This window comes from Pongo abelii, chromosome 6 (assembly GCF_028885655.2).
Source record: "Pongo abelii isolate AG06213 chromosome 6, NHGRI_mPonAbe1-v2.0_pri, whole genome shotgun sequence".
In the NCBI taxonomy this organism is placed as follows: domain Eukaryota; kingdom Metazoa; phylum Chordata; class Mammalia; order Primates; family Hominidae; genus Pongo; species Pongo abelii.
In genome coordinates, this window is record NC_071991.2 from 29,333,839 (window position 1) to 29,356,139 (window position 22,301).

The 22,301-nt window shown below is 42.9% G+C and overlaps 1 long non-coding RNA gene and 1 pseudogene across 2 annotated transcripts; both read left to right on the forward strand.

The window, feature by feature from the left end:
• Nucleotides 1–80: 80 nt before the first annotated feature.
• On the forward strand, nucleotides 81–22,084 carry LOC129060663 (uncharacterized). Of its 2 annotated transcripts, none has more exons than XR_008527516.1 (4): nucleotides 81–148; nucleotides 10,131–10,365; nucleotides 13,783–13,847; nucleotides 21,978–22,084. It is a non-coding gene; the product is annotated as an uncharacterized LOC129060663 (long non-coding RNA). The 2 variants fall into 2 exon arrangements; XR_010140732.1 differs by lacking the exon at nucleotides 21,978–22,084 and adding an exon at nucleotides 15,001–15,087.
• Nucleotides 11,072–11,169, forward strand: LOC129060757 (U6 spliceosomal RNA; annotated as a pseudogene).
• Nucleotides 22,085–22,301: the final 217 nt, after the last annotated feature.

Here is a 22,301-nt window from a genome sequence, read left to right on the forward strand (position 1 = left end):
TATATGAAATAAGTTCTTATATGTTAGTGCTGCTCTGACATAGGGACGTATTATTGAGAATCAACTTTTGCTCAATTTTTAGAGAAATGGAATAGTCGTATCACTGATCTACGTAAACAAGTTGAAGAATTGTCTGAAAGAAAATATGGTATGTCTAAACTGGAAAAGTCATGTAATCCTTTGTTCATGAGCATTTACACAATGAAGTTACTGTTCATCATGGGGGTACTGTGGACAAGCCCAGGGCTGCCAGTGAGTCATGCCATCCTTACACGTTTCTCCTTGTGAGGTGTAATACTAGAAACATTCTTTGTTTCTAGATTGCTGCAAAGCTAAGGAAAAGTTGTATTTCTTTAATTATTAGCATTTATTTTAATCTTTCAGCATGGAGATTGGGAATTTATTTACATATTTATTGCAAAGCCCTGGATCTTAGGGATTTCGTTGAATTTTTTTTTTTTTTTTGAGACAGAGCCTTGCTCTGTCGCCCAGGCTGGAGTGCAGTGGCACGATCTCGGCTCACCACAACCTCAGCCTCCCAGGTCCTAAGCAGCTGGAATTACAGGCGCCAGCCACCACGCCTGGCTGATTTTTGTATTTTCAGTAGAGGCAGGGTATCACGATCTTGGCCAGGCTGGTCTTGAACTCCTGACCTCCTGATCCACCCGCCTTGGCCTCCAAAAGTACTGGGATTACAGGCGTGAGCCACTGTGCCTGGCCAAATATTATTTTTTTAAATGAATTGTTTCTCTTAGTCTGCTTTGTTAAATTTGGAATTCATTGGACCCAGATAAAAAGTGGAAGATAAAAATACTTAAAATACGCTGGGTGCAGTGGCTCACGCCTGTAATCCCAGCACTTTGGGAGGCCGAGGCAGGCAGATATCTAGGTTGGGGGTTCGAGACCAGCCTGACCAACATGGAGAAACCCCATCTCTACTAAAAATACAAAATTAGACGGGCATGTTGGTGCATGTCTGTAATCCCAGCTACTCGGGAGGCTGAGGCAGGAGAATCGCTTGAACTTGGGAGGCAGAGGTTGCAGTGAGCCGAGATTGCACCATTGCACTCTAGCTTGGGCAAAAAGAGCAAAACTCCATCTCAAAATAAATAAATAAATAAATAAATAAATAAAAATTCAGTACACCAAGGTGCCCCTATCGTCTCTACTTTTATCTTGATGCATTACTGAGTTGACGTTAGATTTCAAATTCGTCATTGCCCTTATACTATTCTATCCTTAAGCCACCTTTATATAATGATGAAAGAAATTAGCAATTTGTTATTATCCTTTGTCTATTGGTATATATCAAATACTCACCTAAAAAGAGCAACAACCAGTGGAAAACATCATGTGTTTTACTGTTTTTATTTGGATGACTATTTACTTGTAACCTACTAGCAAACTATAAAATTGTATGATATGCAGAATTTTAACTGAATTGCTTTAAGTGAACATTTAAACATGATAAACCATATTGATAGTATTTATGTTAACATACTTGAACATTTTTTCTTCATGATGAGTAGTATAACCTACTCCTCAGTGAAAATCTAGAATTAAATTTGCTAATGAATTCAATAACATTTCCATAATATTTTTAGTTATGTGCTTAAGGTTCTCTTAGTGTTTCTCCCACTTTTTAATAGCTTATGCCTTTTTCGCCTTTGGTTCTTTTTGGTTCATTTTAAAGCAAAAATCTCACAACATGTGATAACTGGAAACACTGTAACCTAGTGGTAAGACCGTAGGCCCTGGGGACACAGGCTGTCCATGTCTCTTCTCATGTCTGAGCTTCAGTGTCCTGTTTTGTGGTCATGAGAACTGAAGATCTATCCCGAAGATTTGATAAGATAGTAAAGTGCTTCATGTAATACTGGGCATATAAATACACAGTAAATGCTTTCTCCTTATATTTTTATTGATTGATTGATTGATTGATTGAGACAGAATCTTGCTCTTTCGCCCAGGCTGGAATGCAGTGGCGTGATTGTGGTTTCTGCAACCTCCACCTCCTGGATTCAGGCAATTTTCCTGCCTCAGCCTCCTGAGTAGCTGGGATTACAGGTGCCTGCCACCATGCCTGGCTAATTTTTGTATTTTTGGTAGAGACAGGGTTTCACTATGTTGGCCAGTCTGGCCTCGAACTCCTGACTTCGTAATCTGCCTGCCTTGGCCTTCCAAAGTGCTGGGATTAAAGGCATCAGCCACCGTGCCCAGCCTGTCTTTTGTTAGCACAACCAACCTTGGTGATGAAATGTTAAATATGTACTAGTGGATATTATTTGGTGAATATTGCCTAGTGAATATTAAGTATTCTCACCTTTCAGACATGAACTTGTGAATTCAACAGGTGAAGATTTACAACTTGATTAAACAGCTTCAGGAGATAGGTCTTCAGTCTTAAGTCAGATTAGAAGATTATGTGGAATAATTATTTAAGGCTTAACATTGAATTGTTTTAATGGTACCCTCCACATGAAATAATATACCTCTAAGTGTTAATTATGTGCCAGGACAGGAGAATTCATGTTGTCAAAATTCTCATACTCTCTAGAACAATAAACTCATTTTCTTTTTATTAACCCATTACAAATACATGTAAATATTGCATTTATGGGTAGACAGAACTGGAAGAACAATATTTGTCCTACTTTTGAGGTACAAGATTTATCTGGCATAATGCATCGAACAGGTTATTGTTGAAGTCTACACCAGTCAACTGAACAAGCATTCATCAAATGTCCATGATACGTAGGACATAGGAAGTTTTCTTTTAGAGTATGGAGCCATGAATATTGTCTTTTAATTAGATGATTTAGTTAGATATGTTTTTAAACAAATAGAAATATAATTGATTTTCTTGTTTTGGCTCTGGAGTGGAGTGGGGACGAAACAGAATGGAATCACACTGTTTAGATTTACTAAAATGGAAGGATAGCCAGTGAGATCATATCCCGTCTCCCTGGACCTTTGGCTTTTTTACAGGTTGAGCTATAAGAACAATTAGAAAAAGGGATATCATTTAAACACAATATGTAGAAAAGAATAATTTCTACATATTGTGAATAATTGCACCTGGAGCAGTTCTTTTTTGTTTGTTTTTCTAGATAGAGTTTTGTTTTGTTGCCCATGCAGTGCAGTGGTTTGATCTCAGCTCATGGCAAGCTCTACCTTTTGGGTTCAAGCAATTCTCCCTGCCTCAGCCTCCCAAGTAGTTGGGATTACAGGCACCTGCCACGATGCCTTCCTAATTTTTGTGTTCGTAGTAGAGTTGAGGTTTCATCATGTTGGCCAGGCTGGTCTCGAACTCCTGACCTCATGTGATTCATCCACATCGGCCTCACAAAGTACTGGGATTACAGGCGTGAGCCACTGGGCCAGGCGTGAGCCACTGAGCTTGGTCATAATTTTTTTAATAATGTTGTTTTATTTTAGGAAAGTAAATACAATGAGTAGGACTTAGCTCCAGTTGTACTGGGTTGTTTGTTTGTTTGTTTGTTTGTTTTTTGAGATGGAATTTAGCTCTTGCCCAGGCTGGAGTGCAATTCCATGATCTTGGCTCACTGCAACCTACGCCTCCCGGGTTCAAGCGATTCTCCTTCTTCAGCCTCCTGAGTAACTGGAATTACAGGCACCCTCCCCAACGTCTGGCTACTTTTTGTATTTTTAGTAGAGACGGGGTTTCACTGTGTTGGCCAGGCTGGTCTCGAACTCCTAACCTCAGGTGATTCACCCACCTTGGTCTCAAACTGCCGGGATTACGGGTGTGAATCACTACACCCGGCTTTAATGGGCTATTTCACTGCAGACTTTGATAAACAGAATATTAGCATTTTTGGTGGTGTTTTTATTTCACTCATGCTATTTCTCTTTGGACTCAATTACATTAACAGAAGTAAAGATCAAAGTATAAAAGTTAAAGAACAATACAGATTTAATAGTTATTCTGTTCTACATATTGTGTTTCAATGATATCCCTTTTTCTTTTTGTCCTTATAGCTCAAGCTGTAAAAGCCAAAGGTCCAGCGATGATCCTATACCCTTTTTTCCAGTCTCATGTTGAAGATCTTTATGTAAAAGGTCTTTCCAAAGGAACTTTTTTTGTGTAATGGGGGGATGGGGTTTTCATTCTTGCTCAGGCTGGAGTGCAATGGCGCAATCTTGGCTCACTGCAACCTCGCGTCTTGGGTTCTTGCGATTCTCCTGCCTCAGCCTCCCAAGTAGCTGGGATTACAGGCACCCACCACCACGCCAGGCTAATTTTTGTATTTTTAGTAGAGATGGGGTTTCACCATGTTGGCCAGGCTGGTCTCGAACTCCTGACCTCAGGTAATCCTCCTGCCTCACCCAAAGTGCTGGGATTACAAACGTGAACCCATGCCTGGCCAGGAATTTTTTTTTTAAGAAGGCTGTCTACTAATGGAATTCCTGACCTTAAGAGGATATTACTTTTGAAGGAAAGGATTTATTTCATTATTTAAAGATAAGATTCTTGGATTCTTATTGGACTCTTAATCTCTGTTCTGAGTAATCCATCTTTTTTTATTGTTGACCAATAGTCATTCACCACTAGGGTTGTATTTAATGAAGTCTGAGTTATTTTATTTTAGTTTATTTTTTTTTTTTTTGAGACTGAATTTTGCTGTCATTGCCCTGGCTTGAGGGCAATGGCGTGATCTCAGGTCATCACATTCTCTGCCTTCCGGGTTCAAGCTATTCTCCTGCTCAGCCTCCCGAGTAGCTGGATTGACAGGCATGTGCCACCATGCCCAGCTAATTTTTTGTATTTTTAGTAGAGATGGTGTTTCACCATGTTGACCAGGCTTGTCTCGAACTCCTGACCTTGGGTGATCCACCCGTGTTGGCCTCCCAAAGTGCTAGGATTACAGGCGTGAGCCACTGCACCCGGCCTGGGCCTGCTTCTTTCTTTCTCTTTTTCTTTTTTTTCATTAGCAGCTTAAAATTGATGCCTTATTCAGACACAAGCAAAAGGATGTTAGTCCAGCTTTGGAAATAGGTGTGAGCCCACATATGATTTTCCTAGTTTCTCCTCCCGCTTCTCTTTCTATTCTCTTGTTAGTATGTTAATTGTTTTCTCTCTCTCAATCTTTTTTCCCCATTTCTTTGGCAGACATTTTTACTTGTCTTGGAAGAGTAGGTGAAGAGTTGTTTTTAGGACTCTTTAAAAGGGTACAGTATGGATGACAGTCTTGGCTAATGGTAACCAGATCCAGGGAGCCAGGGTCAGCGTGAGTTGGAATCAGTTCAAATTAGCAAAGCACTGGCACTCAGTGGCAGGAATATAAGCGACCACAAAGTGTTAAACACATCTGGAAAGGGATACTGACATCATCCTCAGAATCCGTGGGGAATACACATCGCCTGTAAGACCCATTCCTCTTTGACCCTATAAAGATTCTTTAAAGAATAATACCCTTAGCAGTTTTCTAGCCAGCTTGCCTGCTCATTTATCTTTGAGGACAACATGCCTCGTGGAGCTCCACAGGCCCCAGAGGTATATGGATTCTGCATTTGAAAGTGCTGAAGCTGAGAGACTGGGTCTTAGTGGACCCCAAGAGGTCTGCTTTTCCTCTACTCATTGTTCCCAGCCGCTGGCATTGCTGTTTAAATGGCTTGTTCTTTGCTGTTTAAGTTGTTTCATAGTGGTGTGTCAGGATTTGGGTTTTCTGAATATTTTCCCAGCTGGTTACTCGAGTGGTGGTTAGGCAGGAGCTGTTTTAGGGCTGTTCTGGAGCTGTTGAGGTCGGGTGTCTGGGTACTCACCGCTCGTCTGTTGAGGAGAATGCTGTTCTCATTGTGCTGCCTTTGGTAGTGCTGTGTGTGGCCCTTTAGATGTGGGTGGAGGTGAGTTGGGGGAGTTAATGAGATCTTTTTTAGGTGCTTTTGATGAAGTAGCCTGCACTACAGGATTCATTGTGACTTTTTTCCTTAACCTGCACATATTTCTCTGCCAGCATTTGCTGTCTTTCTCATGCCTTTGATTTTCCCAGCTCTTTTTGGTTGAATTAACATAAGTGCTCTGCTATGGTTTAAATGTGTCCCCCAAAGTTTATGTGCTGGAAACTCAGTCCTCAATGCAACAGTTGGGATGTGGGGCCTAATAAGAGAGCCCTCATGAATGAGTTAATGTTGTTATTGTGGTAATAGATAAGTAATCACAGAGTGGGCTTATTATAAAAGAGAGTTCAGCCCCTTTTGCCCTCTTGCTTTCTTGCACTCTCTTGTCCTTCTGCCTTCTGTCATGGGATGATGTGTAGAGGAAGATAGTCGTCCTCTACACAGCAAGAAGATCCCTACCAGATGCAGGCCCCTCAACCTTGGACTTCCTAACATCCAGAACTGTAAGAAATAAAATTTGTTCCTTTCCTTTTCTTTTCTTTTCTTTCCTTTCCTTTTCTTCCTCCTTTCCCTGCTCCTCCCTTCTCTTCCCTTCCCCTCCCTCCCTCTCTCTCTCCCTACCTCCTTCCCTCCCTTCCTCCTTCCCTCTTTCCCTCTTTCCCTTCCTTCCCTTCCTTCCTTCCCTTCCTTCCTTTCCTTCCCTTCCCTTCCTTCCATTCCTTCCCTTCCTTTCCTCCTTCCCTCCTTCCCTCCTTCCTTTTTTCCTTCTTGTAAATTATGCAGTCTGCGGCATTCTTTTATAGCAGCATGAGATGGACAAAGACAGGCTCCATTTTGAAGAGCAAGCACTTTTGTAGTTTCTGAGCAAATTATGACTGCAAAGGAAGTTCTGTAGGTAGCCTCAGATCCACCATCTAGGAAGCATGCTACCAAGCAGACCTAGGATCTAGGATTTGATCAAGTGCTGGGCAACATGATACCTCTGCAATTTAGCACCTCCTTATATACCTCCAGTTGGCTCAGCCCATCAGGGCTAAAACTACCCCTCATATCCTAGTGTCTCTTGTAGGCAGAAGCCTTGCCTAAACCCTAAGCTGCTTGGCTCACATTCTGTCTTGTGCTTTTTTTTTTGTAGGGGGTTCAAATATACACAAAAGAAATATGGTGAACCTTCATGTACCCAACCCACAGATTAAGCAGTTACCTCCATTTTTCCAGATTTGTTTCATCTGCTTCAATCTCCCTAAAAATTTATGTTTGTACAGGAAAAACTGAATAAATAGCTAATTCTCCACCTTACCTCTCATTTTAAGTCACTTTTCAGAGTAATAAGTTAGTGACCTACTAACCTTCACTCTAGTGACCAATAGTTGTTTTTTTTTTCTGAATACCATTATGAACTCATAGATTATTGTTTGCATTTGATGTATTTCAGGCCATTGCAGACTTTATTGTTTTGGATGCTTACATTGTCTCATCTAGGTTAATAATTATCTCTTCAGGTTGACTCTTACGTCTTTTTGATGTGATCCTGTTGGACTTTGATGGCTTCCTTGCTTTCTGGCAAAAAAGATGTTCCAGGATCAATGTACTGTTCCATACATGGAGTCAGCCATTTCTCTAGGGGGCCTTGATTCCTTTTAGTAGAGAACGCAGTTTGGGATCTTGGACTGAATGACTTTTGTGAACCTTCTCTCCTGAAACTACAGCCTGCATCCCTGCATATAGCCCGTTTGGAGCTCTTGCTGGGCACCAACAGATCTCCTAAAACTGCTATATAGTTCTGCCTCACTCTTACAAAGATTCATCTCTTGAGAGTTTTGTGCTCTACCCCTAGATGTGGTCTTTCTGGTTCTGAAGCTTTTGTTTCAGTCACCCTGAATTTCACCAGCCCTATGCATGCTATATCTTGGATTGCCAACCTGCCCTCAGTGGAGCCTCTTTGGTTAGAATAGTTGCCACAACCCATGGCTAATACTCTAGTAAACAAGGTTCTACCTAGGCTTAGGTTAACTTTTGCTCCTTTGGGCCCTGTGTTCTACCAGCATTCCATTTATCTGAAACTCTCCTTCATCTCAAGAACTTATCCGTTCTTTAATGGTTTACTGCTACTTCCTGGGTTCGCAAGAACCCGGTTCAAGAGTTTCTGTTTTAGTTTGAGATCTTATAGGCCTGTCTCATCAGGTTGGTGTCAGCCTAGCTAGGATTAGGCAGAATTGGGTGGGGGTTGTAGTGCATTTTTGGCACAACATGTACCTGTTTGACTAATTCCCTGTCTTTTCTTTCCTGTTGCAATTCATGGGTCTTAGCATCTTCTGAATGGTGCTTAGTAGGTCATCCTGTTGATTTCCTGCTAGGGAGTAGCATACTCTGGCTCTGTACCATTGGCCAAGGGACTTAAGGATGGGTGACAGGCTGCAGTTTTGTTAAACGGAACAATATGAAGAGATGGCATTGTAAAAAAAAAAAAAAAAAAAAAAAAAAAAATGCTTGGCAGCAGGGCCCATTTGAATGGTTGGTCCTTGGCTCCCGTGTTGATATAGGCAGATCCTTGATGGGAATTTGGAATGATCCCAAATATTGTAGATCACTGGTACATCAAGTCATCCTCAAGGTTGTCTGTGTAACAGTCTTGAATGATATTTTGTGAATCTTTGGAGATTCTCTGCATAGGGTTTAATCATTTAGTTATTTCAGTCGAGCCTGTTTAGTTTCTTTGCAAGGAGATAAGAAATGTGAAAGAGATGCAGACATTGGGAAATGCCAGGAGCCTTGTTTCCCCACCCTCTACTTGGGTTCTGGAACTGGACTCATCGGTGAGTAGTGAGGAGCTGGGCCCAAGCGCATTAATCCTAGATCTAGCTCTGCTTTGCGCTCGCTCCAGTTCTTGTGTCAAATTCACTTCAAGCCACCCAGAGTAGTATGTAGAGGAGTCATTCAGGACTGTGCTTATACTTCATTATATCAAATGGGAGATCCAGTAATTTATAGCTTATTATTTCTGGAGTCTGGAGATGGCTCTGCATAAGCTTTGCTGAAGCAGATTGCTTTGCTGAAGCAGATTTTATTACATTAGAAGAGAACCTAGCTGGCTGCATCCTACACTGGAAGCTTTTAGATGCTAATAGGGAGGTCATGTAAAGGTCACAAAATGACTCTGGAATCCATTCCCCCCGAAAAAAGAATAATGACATTCTAGATTGGCCTCTTTTCATTTCCCTTTGATTTTGAGTAATAAATTCTCTCCTCACTTCCCAGCTGAACAGTTTGGGAGTCTCTATTCCCTAGAAAGACTCTGGTCACATACCCATCAGATTAAAATAGGTGAAAACTCTTTGGCCTTAATGAATGTTGAAGGATTTCAAACGGCTAATGGAAATTCTTCTAGAAGTAACTGCAACCTCTGCCTTCCAGATTCAAGCAATTTTCCTGCCTCAGCCTCCCAAGTAGCTGGGATTACGGGCATCCACCACCACGCCAAGCTAATTTTTGTACTTTTAGTAGAGACGGGGTTTCACCATGTTGGCCAGGTTTGACCTCAGGTGATCCACCTGCCCCGGCCTCCCAAAGTGCTGGGATTACAGGCATGATCCACTGTGCCAAGTTAAACTCCAGTTTTTCATGTTCCCTGCATAGGTCAGGGTCTTAGGGAGTGATTCATTCTAGCAGAACTCCCTGGATTTTAAGGAAAGTGTTCCATTTATTAATTGACAAAGGAGGCGTATTTCTCTTCTGGTAACCTAAAGATTTAGGTCGTTTTCCCAGGGACTATTTCCACTATGAGGGTTCTTGGAAAACTAAGCAAAGGATGAGGAAAAGTCTGTGAACAAGCTTGCTGGTCTCTCCCTGTCCTACAAAAGAGCATACCTCTTCTGTAACCAGAAGACCCTTTTGATTAGTCAAGGCTGGACAGACTGAGATGAGGGTGTGTGTGGGTGTGTGTATGTTGAGACAGGGTCTCACTCTGTCACCCAGGCTGGAGTGCAGTGGTGAGATCAGAGCTCACTGCAGCTTCCACTTCCTGGGCTCAAGCGATCCTCCTATTTCAGCCTCCAGAGTAGCTGGGACTATAGGAATGTGTTACCACACCCAGCTCATTTTCTAATTTTTTGTAGAGATGAGGTTTCACTGTGTTGCCCAGGCTGGTCTGGAACTCCTGGCCTCACGGGATCCTCCTGCCTTAGTCTCCCAGTGGGCTGGGATTATAGGTATGAGCCACCTCAAGTGACCTGCGATGATTTTTCAACAATGTAATTTCTCTTTTACAGAGTCACCTAAGCTGAAGATTCCCTTGAGAACAAGTACTGTCCTGTGGTTTCATGGCCTTTCTTCCATTTGTGGTTCTTGCCAAGTGGAATTTAAACGACATCTCATCAAGATGGATAAACCCTAGTTTCCCAGTGCTGGAATATAGAAAATGGATGGACAATAAGTTCCACTCAGCACCCATAGCCCAGGCGTGGGGACCTCAACACACCTGAGCCCCAGATATCACCTTTCATTGTGAGTAGCTCTGAGATGACACTTCTGGTTGGTAAGTGCCCACTGGCAATAGTTTATATAATAGCAAGTGAAGGAATAAATAGTCACCAAAACATTTTGTGTCCCTAATTCCAGCATTAATTGGATTAGATAGTTATTTTATGAAGAATTTTCGTATGCCACAGTCCTGACCATATCTTCAAGTGAACAGAAAAATTTGATTAAAAAGTCAACCTTCTGTCTCACTCTGTTGCCCAGACTGGACTGCAGTGGTGCAGTTATGGCTCACTGCAGCCTCAACCTCCTGGGCTCAAGCAGTCCTCCTTCCTCAGCCTCACAAGTAGCTGGGACTACAGGTACTTGTCACCACACCTCACTAATTTTCGCATTTTTTTTAATATGTGGATTCCACAGGACTGACTTCAAAAACTTGAGTATGCGTGGATTTTGGTATACACAGAAATGGGGGAGCTGGAATTAATCCCCTCATATGCCAAGGGACAAATTGTATCTATTTTTACAATTATACTGTAGGATACATTACATTCCATAACAATGGTAGTTTTTAATAACAATTTTTAATTGAGTGAAATTACCATAAAAATAACAATAGTAGCAGCTAATATTTACTGAGCTGTTACTAGGTGCCTATAAATACCATAGATTTTTAAATTCCCCGTAACTCTTCCTTATTTCACTTAACCACTCTATCTTAAATTATTCATGCTTGCTCCAGTAGCACACATACTTAAGTTGGAACAATAGAGATTGGCATGGCCTCTCTGAAAGAATGACATGCAAATTTGTGAAGCATTCCATATTTTTTTAAAAAAGAGAAAAAAATTACTCGCAGATTTTCACTGTATTTGTGCATATGACCTTTTTTTTAGGTTGAATTATATCCAAAGGTGATATTTTCAGAAGTGAGATTACTGTGAGTCGCAGGGTATGAGCATTCTTACTGCCCTTGATGTAAATTGCCGAGCTTTCAGGCATGGTGGCTGTCGGCCTGTAATTCCAGCACTTTGGGAGGCTGAGGTGGGAGGATTGCTTGAGGCCAGGAGGTGGAGGAGGCAGAGTATAATCAGTCACTGTCTGTATTATTTTAAAAAAATTTCCAAGCTTTATCCTGGAAGGCTTGTATACAATTTAAACACCACTAATACTACAAGAAAATGGCCATTTCACTGCACATTCGCTGGCCACAGGTATTTAACAAGTTATTTTCTGTGTGATAAATAAAAGACCTCATATTACTTTGTCACTTTTTTTTTTCCTTTTTGAGACACAGTCTCGCTCTGTCACCCAGGCTGGAGTGAAGTGGTGTGATCTCGGCTTACTGCAACCTCTGCCTCCCAGGTTCAAGTGATTCTCCTGCCTCAGCCTCCTGAGTAGCTGGGATTACAGGTGCACACCACCATGCCCAGCTAATTTTATTATTATTATTATTATTATTACACTTTAAGTTTTAGGGTACATGTGCACAATGTGCAGGTTTGTTACGTATGTATACGTGTGCCATGTTGGTGTGCTGCACCCATTAACTTGTCATTTAGCATTAGGTATATCTCCTAATGCTATCCCTCCCCCTTCCCCCACCCAACAACAGTCCCCGGTGTGTGATGTTCCTCTTCCTGTGTCCATGTGTTCTCATTGTTCAATTCCCACCTATGAGTGAGAACATGCGGTGTTTGGTTTTTTGTCCTTGCAATAGTTTGCTGAGAATGATGGTTTCCAGCTTCATGCATGTCCCTACAAAGGACATGAACTCATCATTTTTTATGGCTGCATAGTATTCCATGGTGTATATGTGCCACATTTTCTTAATCCAGTCTATCATTGTTGGACATTTGGGTTGGTTCCAAGTCTTTGCTATTGTGAATAGTGCCACAGTAAACATACATGTGCATGTGTCTTTATAGCAGCATGCTAATTTTTGTATTTTTAGTACACACGGGGTTTCACCATGTTGACCAGGCTGGTCTCGAACTCCTGACCTCGTGATCTACCCACCTCAGCCTCCCAAAGTGCTGGATTACAGGCGTGAGCCATGCGCCCGGCCTATTTGTCACATGTTTTATCTCTTTCCTTATGTTAGCTTATTAGCTTTATTTCTTTATTGTCCTCTTTTTTTTTTTTTTTTTTTTTTTTTTTTTTTTTTTTTGAGATGAAGTCTCGCTCTGTCTCCCAGGCTTGAGTGTAGTGGCACAGTCTCAACTCACTGCAGCCTTGACCTCCTGGGCTCAGGTGATCCTTCCATCTCAGTAGTTGGGACTATAGGCACATGCCACTATGCCTGGCCAATATTTTTTTAATTTTTAGTAGAGACGAGGTCTTGCTTTTTTTCTTAGGCTGGTCTGGAACTCCTGGCCTCAAGCAATCCCCCCAACGCCCCGTCCCAAAGTACTGGTATTTTAAGCATGAGCCACCATGCCTGGGCTGTCCGTGTCTTTTCCATTTATTTATAGAGTTAATGTGTCTTTTACTAATTCAATGATCTGTTTAATCTTTTATTAAATTATAAAAATTGTAAATACTTTTAAATAAAGAAGTGAAAAATTTCCTTCACTCTTTAGACCCATAATCTTATCTCAGGAAATAATTGCTATTGAGAAAACGGGCCATATCCTTCAAGATACATACACGGTGATTGAACATCACTTCACATTTTCATATTTCATGGACATTTGTGCCAATACCTATTTATCTGTCTTAATCCTTTTCATGGTTACATAATATTTGATTATATGGATGTATCACAATTTACCAGTCAGCTGCTGTAGGCATTTAGGCTCCTTCTAATATTTGCTTTGAGCTCTTTATAATTAAAAATTAACCCCCTCAGCCAGGTGTGGCAGCTCACACCTGTAATCCCAGCACTTTGGAAGGCTGAGGTGGGAGAACTGCCTGAGTGTAGGAGATCACCACCAGCCTGGTCAACATAGCGACACTTTGTCTCTACTAAAAATTAAAAAATAAAATGAGCTACACATTGCAGTGCACACCTGTAGTCCCAGCTACTGGGGAGGCTAAGACTGAAGGATCACTTGAGCCTAGAAGGTTGAGGCTGCAGTAAGCTATGATTATACTACTGCACTTTAGCTTTGGTAAGAGCAAGACTGTGTTTCTTAAATAAAATAAACATTAGATGGGAATATTGCTCGAGCCCTGGAGGTTGAGGCTGCAGTTAACTGTGATTGCACCACTGCAGTCCAGCCTAGGTGATAGAGCAAGACCCTTTCTCTAAAAATAAAATAAAATAAAAATTAACCTTCCATCATATTTCCCAGTGACACTTTCCCTCCTACGTTTCTCCTAGAAGCCCTTGAATTTTGTTTGTTTTTCACATATCATTTAAAACTTTCAAGTACTGATGTCTGTCTGTGTCATCCCTCTTTTTTTTTCTTCTTTTAAAAAATGTCTTTTTGTCACTTCCAGCTGGATCTACCATGAACGATTTCTGAATCCAGGAAGAGAGACTGACTGGGCAACATGTTATTCAGGTACAAAAAGACTTGGACTATAACTCAAAAATGATCAAATAATACTGCATGCATCAAGTGCAGTGGAAGCTCTTCTGGAGGGTGAGAGAAGCTTCCAGTTAAAGTGACATTGAAACCAGGTCCTGAAAGATGAGGAAGAGTTGTATGAGAGTGGGGAGGGAAAGGGGAGGTGGAGGGATGGGCAATGGGCTGGGATGGGATGGAGTGAGCTGCCCAGGCAGGGAAACCAGCACTGTACAGACCCGAACAATGAAGATGGCACATTTTGTTCAGGGAATGGTGAATTAAATGTGGCAGGAATGCTTTGGAGAGATGGTCATTTGCTTGTATGGAATTTTGCCCAAGAGACCCCATTACAGTTTCTGATTTTTTGATGTTATCATGCATCACTGCCCTTGTCAAATAGTATGATGATCACAATAACATCAAGCATAATATTTCATTGATTATCACAAAAACAGGTGGGTGCCACAGTTTTCCCCATTATATGCACAAAATGATGAAGACTTGGGATTAATGAGCAATTTGCCCAACCTCACCTGGGTATTAAGACTGAGTCACATGTTAGGTCTGGTCTGACTTTAATGCTTGCCTTGTTCATGAGCACCATGCATTGCCTTTCCTGTGCAGTTAAGCAGGTAGACAGGTGAGATAAGAACTCATGTTTCTCTCTACTCACACACTACTGACCAAATATGTGTGTGGAGTTTCTACACCAATTCTCCAACTGTCTGGATACCAACTGCGTATCCCACAATTCCATTCTGACAATACCTGGAGTTAGTGCAGACCCCACAGATTAGGGGCTCAGTCCCACAAGACCACCCTCACTTCACATGCCAATTGCAAGTCCTAGGTTGTCACTTGTATTTTGACCAACCAGTTAGAAATCAGGGTTTCCCATGACCCTCTTCTTGAGTTTAATTATTTACTAGAACAACTCACAGAACTTAGAAAAACAGGTTTTTTTCTTTTCTTTTAAGAGACAGGGCCTCACTCTGTTGTCCAGGCTGGTGTGCAGTGGTGCAGTCATAGCTCATTGAAGCCTCAGCCTCCAGGGCTCAAGTGATTCTCCTGCTTCAGCCTCTCAAGTAGCTGGAATTACAGGGTTCCCACCACCACATCTGGCTAATTTCTTTTAATTTTTGTATAGATGGGGTCTTCTTATGTTGCCCAGGCTGGTCTCAAATTCCTAGGCTCAAGTGATTCCGCCCACCTCTGCCTCCCAAAGCGCTGGGATTACAGGCATGAGCCACCGCATCTGGCCAGCTTATTTTCTATTACTGGCTCAATGTAAAGGCTCCATCTCAGGAACAGCCAATGAAAGAGATGCACAGGACAAGGTAAGTGGGGAGGGGCACAGAGCTTCCATGCCCTCTGTTGGGCACGCTACCCTCCCAGCACCTCCTTGTGTTCAACAACACAAGGGTTCTCCAAACCCTGTTATTTGGGTTTTTATGGAGGCATGATTGGCCATTGGTAGTTAAGTCAATCTCCAGTCCCTTTTGCTTCCTGGAGTTCAGCAGGTGAGGCTGAAAGTTCCAAGCCTCAAAATATGTGGTTGGGGCCGGGCGCAGTGGCTCATGCCTGTAATCCTAGCACTTTGGGAGGCCGAGGCATGTGGATCACTTGAGGTCAGGAGTTTGAGACCAGCCTGACCAACATGGTGAAACCCCGTCTCTACTAAAAATAACAAAAATTAGCTGGGCATTGTAGTGCATCCCTATAATTCCAGCTACTCAGGAGGCGGAGGCAGGAGAATTGCTTGAACATGGGAGGCAGAGGTTGCAGTGAGCTGAGATTGTGCCGTTGCACTCCAGCTTGGGCTGCAAGAGCCAAACTCCATTTTAAAAAAATGTGGTTGGTTCCTCTGGCAGCCAGCCCTCCTCCTGAAGCAGTCTAGGAACTTGCAGCCACCCTGTCAGTTCAACAACATCCCACTTGCATTCTTACCATGCTACAGATCTGAAAGACCTTAGAGGCCCTTGTGTCAGGAACCTGGGACTAAGACTAAATATTAAAACAGAAAGTGCTCGTATTACCTTTGTCACTAAGGACTTTATAAGACCTTTAGAAGCTCTATGCCAGGAACCAGGGGCAGAGACCAAATGTATATTTCTTTTCTTATATTTGAGACAGAGTCTCACTCTGCCACCAAGGCTGGAGTGCCGTGATGTGATCATAGCTCATTGCAGCCTTGACCTCCTAGGCTAAAGTGATCCTCCCACCTTAGCCTCTCCAGTAGCTGGAACTACAGGCTTGCATCACCATGTCCACCTGATTTTAATTTTAATTTTGTAAAGGCAGGGTCTTCCTATGTTCCCCAGGCCGATCTCTAACTCTTGGCCTCAAGCAATTCTTCCTCTTTGGCCTCCCAAAGTGTTGGGATTACAGATGGGAGCCCCCATGCCCACCAATCACAAGGATCTTTATAAGAGAAACAAGGAGGTAAGAGAGTCAGAATTAGAGAAGGAGATGTGGTGAAGGAAGAAGAGGTCAGAGAGGGAGATTTGAAGATGCTGCACTTCTGGCCTTGAATATGGAGTCAGGGGCCATCTTCAAGGTGAGTCAAGGAATGGGGGTGGCTTCTAGAAGCTGGAAAAGGCAAAGGAGCTCATTCTCTCTAGAGTCTCCAGAAGGAATGTAGCCCCTCTGACACCTTGACTTTAGCCTTAATAGACCTAGTTGGGCTTCTGGCCCCTAGAACTGTAAGGTGGTAGATTTATGGTGTTTCAAGCCACTAAATGTAGGGTAGTTTGTTGTAGCAGCAAGTAAAAAATGAACATGAAGCCAGGGCTTCATGTTACAGTTGCTCGTGCCTGTAATCCCAGGACTTTAGGAGGCTGAGGTAGGAGGATTGCTTGAGCCCAGGAGCTTAAGACCAGCCTGGGCAACATAATGAGACCTCATGTCTAAAAGAATTTTTTTAAAAAGGCCAGGCGTGGTGGCTCACATTTGTAATCCCAGCACTTTGGGAGGCGGAGGCGGGTGGATCACGAGGTCAGAAGTTTAAGACGAGCCTGGCCAAGATGGTGAAACCCCATCTCTAGTAAAAATACAAAAATTAGCCAGGTGTGGTGGTGGGTGTAATCCCAGCTACTCGGGAGGCTGAGGCAGAGAATCACTTGAACCTGAAAGGCAGACATTGCAGTGAACTGAGATCGTGCTGTTGCACTTCAGCCTGGGCGACCGAGACTCCGTTTCAAAAAAAAAAAACTTAGCTAGGTGTTGTGGCATGCAGCTGTAGTCTCAGTTCCTAGGGAAGCTGAGGTGGGAGAATTGTTTAAGCCTAGGAGGTTGAAGTTGCTGTGAGCTATGATTGCACCACTGTACTCCAGCCTGGGCAATAGAGCAAGACCTTGTTTCAAAAAGAAAGAAAGAAATGAGCATGGTGGGAATGGGGACAGATGGCAACGTTAAGTAGAGTGGTCAGGGTTGGCCTCATAAGTGAATATTGAGCAAAAGTTTGAAGCAGGTGATGGAGCTGGCCAAAGTGCTGAGGGAAAAGCATTGTAGGCTGAATCAACAGGATAAAGGCATTAGGAGGAAATTCCCTGGTGTGTCTGAGGCTCTGGAAGGAGGCCAGTGGAGCAAAGAGATAGAGGGAGCGAAGTCAGCGAGGAGGCCAGGGAGTTGCTGGGCTGGGATCGGTACAGATCATGTAAGCCCTGGGACACTGTTGCTGGGGCTTTGGCTTTTACTCTGACTAAAATGGGAACCACCAAGGGCTTCTGAGCAGAGAGGCGATATGATCTGTCTCCTGATTTAAAAGCACACCCTGGCTGCCAAGTTGAGAAAGACTATGGGAAGGTTTGGGTAGAAGCATGGGGGCCAAGCTGTGGCAACATCCCAGTGGGAAAGGATAGTGATCCTGACCGGGTGCACGGTGGTGGTGAGAGATGGTCAGGGCCTGGATACATGTTGAAGTCAGTCAGTAGGATTTCCTGACAGACTAGGTGTGAGCTGTGAGAGAAGGCAGGGGTCAAGGTTGAGTTTGATTCTAATTAAATTATTAAGTAATTTTAAAAAACACTACTGCCTTTCCCAATCCTACCAAGTAAAGGATGCTAGATAAAAGAAATCTCAAGTCAGGCCAGGTGCAGTGGCTCACACCTATAGTTCCAACAGTTTGAGAGGCAGAGATGGGAGTATGTTTTAAGGCCGTGAGTTTGAGAGCAGCCTGGGCAACATAGCAAGACTGCTCTACAAAAATAGAAGAAATAAATTTAATAAAATAAATATAGGCAGGCATGATAGTGTGTACCTGTGGCCCCAGTTACTCAGGAGGCTGAGATGGGCAGATCTCTTGATTCTAGGAGTTTGAGGCCAGCTTGGGCAACATATCAAGACTTCTCTCTCTACAAAAATTGAAAAAAAAAAAAGCCTGACATGGTGGTACTTGCCTGTATTCCCAGGTATTGGGGCAGCTGAGGCAGGAGCATCTCTTGAGCCCAGTTGGTCAAGGCTGCAGTGAGCTATAATTATACCACTGCACTCCATCCTGGGTGACAGAGTGGGACCCTGTCTCAAAATACAAATACAAATGAAATGAATTCTCAAGTCAGACCAGTCTCTTCTAGGCTATGTAGGCCTTGCAACCACATAGCTGCGTGATCGGGTTTGTGTGGCTGTGGATGAGGAGACCCCTGCCAATTGTTATTGGCTATATAATCAGTTTGTTTTTCCATATAGTAATCAAATATATTTCATCATATTTGATGGTCTCAAGTATGTGTGGGTTTTGAAATTCCCCTTGGAACAGGTTGTAACATCTTATTGGCGCCATCATTCCATAATTTTTAAAATCTGATCAGTTTTTAATAAGGTCAGAATTTACATTAGACTACCTAATCAGTTTTTAATGAGAAAATGAAATAGTGTTGTTTACACTTTATCCAAGATTGGTGTCATATTGGCTAAATCTAATCAATACTTGAACAAATGCAAAACTAGAGCTTCTTTATCGTGAAACACTATGTCATTCTTTAAGAAGATGCCTTTTTTTTTTTTTTTTTTTTTTAAGATAGAGTCTTGCTCTTGTCGCCCAGGCTGGAGTGCAGTGGTGCGATTTTGGCTCACTGCAACCCTTGCCTTCTGGGTTCAAGCAATTCTCCTGCCTCAGCCTCCCAAGTAGCTGGGATTACAGGTGCCCACCACCCAGATGATTTTTGTATTTTTAGTAGAGATGGGGTTTCACCATGTTGGCCAGGCTCATCTCGAACTCCTGAACTCAAGTGATCTGCCTGCCTCAGCCTCCCAAAGTGCAGGGATTACAGACATGAGCCACCACTCCGGGCCTCTATTTGTTTTTTGTAGTCTTTAATAAACAGCTGCTATCATTGCAGACTTGCTATTTAGGCACTTAGGAATTTTTCACTAGAAGGCATGTAAAGAAAGACCACGGGCCTTTGTAATGAATTTAGCATACATTCTTTGACTACATGACTGTCCCCAGAGTTATAACTTTACTAATGAATTTTTTAGAAGCCACTTAGCTAGCAACTGAGCCTAATCAGCCACTCACCCTCGTTATTCAGTGCTCTTTTATTATTGTCTATTTCTCCTCCAACTTGGCTACACTCACAAAGTGATAAAAACTTGCATTTGTTTTCTTTCCTTTTCAGAGACAGGGTCTTGCTGTTGCTCAGGCTGCAGTACAGTGACATGATCATGGTTCACTGAGCCTCAAACTCCTGAGCTCAAGCAGTTCTCTCACTTCAGTCTCCCAAGTAGCTGGGACTACAGACATGTGCTACCATGTCCAGCTAATGTTTTCATTTTTTATCATAGAGACAGGATCTTGCCAGGTTGCTCAGACTGGGCTCAAAACTCCTGACCTCAAGTGATCCTCCTGCCTCAGCCTCCCAAAGTGCTGGGATTACAGGCAGGCATGACCACCTGTGCCCAGCCCCCTATTATTAGTATTTTAAATAATAGCTTTATTAAAATATGATTCACATACCATTCACTTTATTTATTGAAATCTGCAATTCAGTAGGTTTTAGAATATTCACAGAGCTGTGCATCGATCACCACAGTCACTTTTAGAACCTTTCATTACCCTGTAGAGAAATCCATATCCATACCCCTTAGCCACTACCTCCTACTCCCCCAACCTGCCTTGGCCCCCAGCCTTAGGCAGCCATTGATTTATTTTTTGTCACTATAGATTTGCCTAATCTGGACAAATAGAATTGTATAATATGTGATCTTTTGTGGCTTTTTTTCCCTCTTAGCACAGTGTTTTCAAAGTTCCTTTATGTCATACTGTGTATCAATATTTCATTCCTTCTATGGCAATATTCCATGGTAGAGACACACTGCGTTTTGTTTATCTGTTCATCAGTTGGTGGATATTTGGGTTGTTTCCATGTATTGGCCATTATGAATAATGCTGCTATGAAGACTGTTGTACAAGTTTTTGTGTGGACATATATTTTTATTTCTCTGGGATACATGCCTAGGAGTGAAATTGTTGCATTATATGATGACTGTACATTTAGCCTTTTGAGAAACTGCCACTGTTTTCTAAAGTGGCTACACCAGTTGGGTGCAATGGCTCACACCTATAATCCCAGCTACTCAGGAGGCTCAGTTGGGAGGAATTGAGCCCATGAATTCAAGACCAGCCTGGGCAAGATAGTGAAACCCTGTCTTGATTTAAAAAAAAAAAAATCCAATTAAAATGACAAGAACAGAACTACCCAAACAAAGTGGTTACATGATTTAATGTTCCCACCAGTAATGTATGTGGGTTCCAACTCCTCCACATCTTCACTGACATTTTTTTTTTTTCTAGATAGGGGCTTGCTCTGTCTCTCAGGCTGCAGCGCAATGATGCCATCACAGTTCATTGCAGCCTTGACCTCCCAGGCACAAGTGATTCTCTCATCTCAGCCTCCTGAGTAGCTGAAAATTACAGGTGTATGCCACCGTGCTTGGCTAATTTTTGTAGATGGGATTTTACCATGTTGCCCAGGCTGGTCTCATACTCCTGGCCTCAAGTGATCTGCCCACCTCAGCCTCCCAAAGTTCTGGAATTACAGGCTGAGCCACCATGCCCGGCCTTCACCAACATTTGTCATTATGGTTTTTTTTTCTTTATACCTTAAAGCAGTATAAGAACGAATGTCTTCAATTATAGGAAACAATATAATCCCAGGGCATTGGGAAGCTAAGAAAGGAAGATGTCTTGGTGCCAGGATTTTTTCTTTTTTTTTTTTTTTTTTTTAAAGACAGAGTCTCACTCTGTTGCCCAGGGTGGAGTGCAGTGGTGCGATCTTGGCCCACTGCAACCTCTGCCTCAGCCTCCTGAGTAGCTGAGACTACAGGTGCATGCCACTACTGCCCGGCTTATTTTTATATTTTTAGTAGAGTCAGAGTTTCACCATGTTGGCCAGGCTGGTCTCGAACTCCTGACTTCAGGTGATTTGCCTGCCTCAGCCTCCCAAAGTGCTGGGATAACAAGCATGAGCCACCATGCCCAGCCTGATGCCAGGAGTTTTAGACCAGCCTGGGCAACCTAGCAAGACCTTGTCTCTACAGAATATTTAAAAATTAGCCAAATGTGGGGGTACCTGCCTATAGTCTCTCTCCCTCTCTCTTTTTTTTTTTTTTTTACTTTTTGAGACATGGTCTGGCTCTGTCACCCAGGCTGAAGTGCAGTTGTGTGATCATGGCTCACTGCAGCCTGAAACTCCTGGGATCAGGTGATCAATCCTCCCACCTCATCCTACCAAGTAGTAGGGACCACAGGTGTATGCCACCCAGGTCTTGCTATGTTGCCCAGGCTGGTCTTGAGCTCCTGGCCTCAAGCAATCCTCTCACCTTGCAAGGATTACAGGTATGAGCCACCATGCCTGGCCCCTACCCTGCCTATGAGAACCAAAAGAAGGATCCAAATTCTCCTTAGCTCAACTCGAGCCATTTCCTGATTGCTTCATCAGCAAGGAGCTGGTTGTTGGGCTGTCCAGGCCTCCCAAGCAGCACAGAAATGAGGTGAAGGAGTTTTCCTGCTGCTCCACTCTGTAAGGAGTTGGAGGGTGATGTTTACTCGTTTGCAGAGAGAGATGCCTTGTAGGCACTTCAGGATGGAGAGGACCCTGATTCCAATGTCCTTTTTTTCTTTAGAAACAGGACCTTGCCCTGTCATTCAGGATGGAGTTCAGTGGTCCAGTCATGGCTCATTGTAGCCTCAAACTCCCAGGCTCAAGCAATCCTACCATGTCAGCCTTCCCAGTAGCTGGGACTACAGGTAAGCATCGTGACACTCAGTGAATTTTGTTTTTATTTTTTTGTAGAGATGGGGCCTCAGTATGTTGTCACGGCTGACCTTGAACTCCTGCACTCAAGGGATTTTCCTGGCCTGGCCTCGCAAAGTATTGGTATTACAGGCATGAGCCATTGTGCCCACCGTCTCTGGTTCTTAACCTTCTGCCTCCCTCTTCCAGTTTT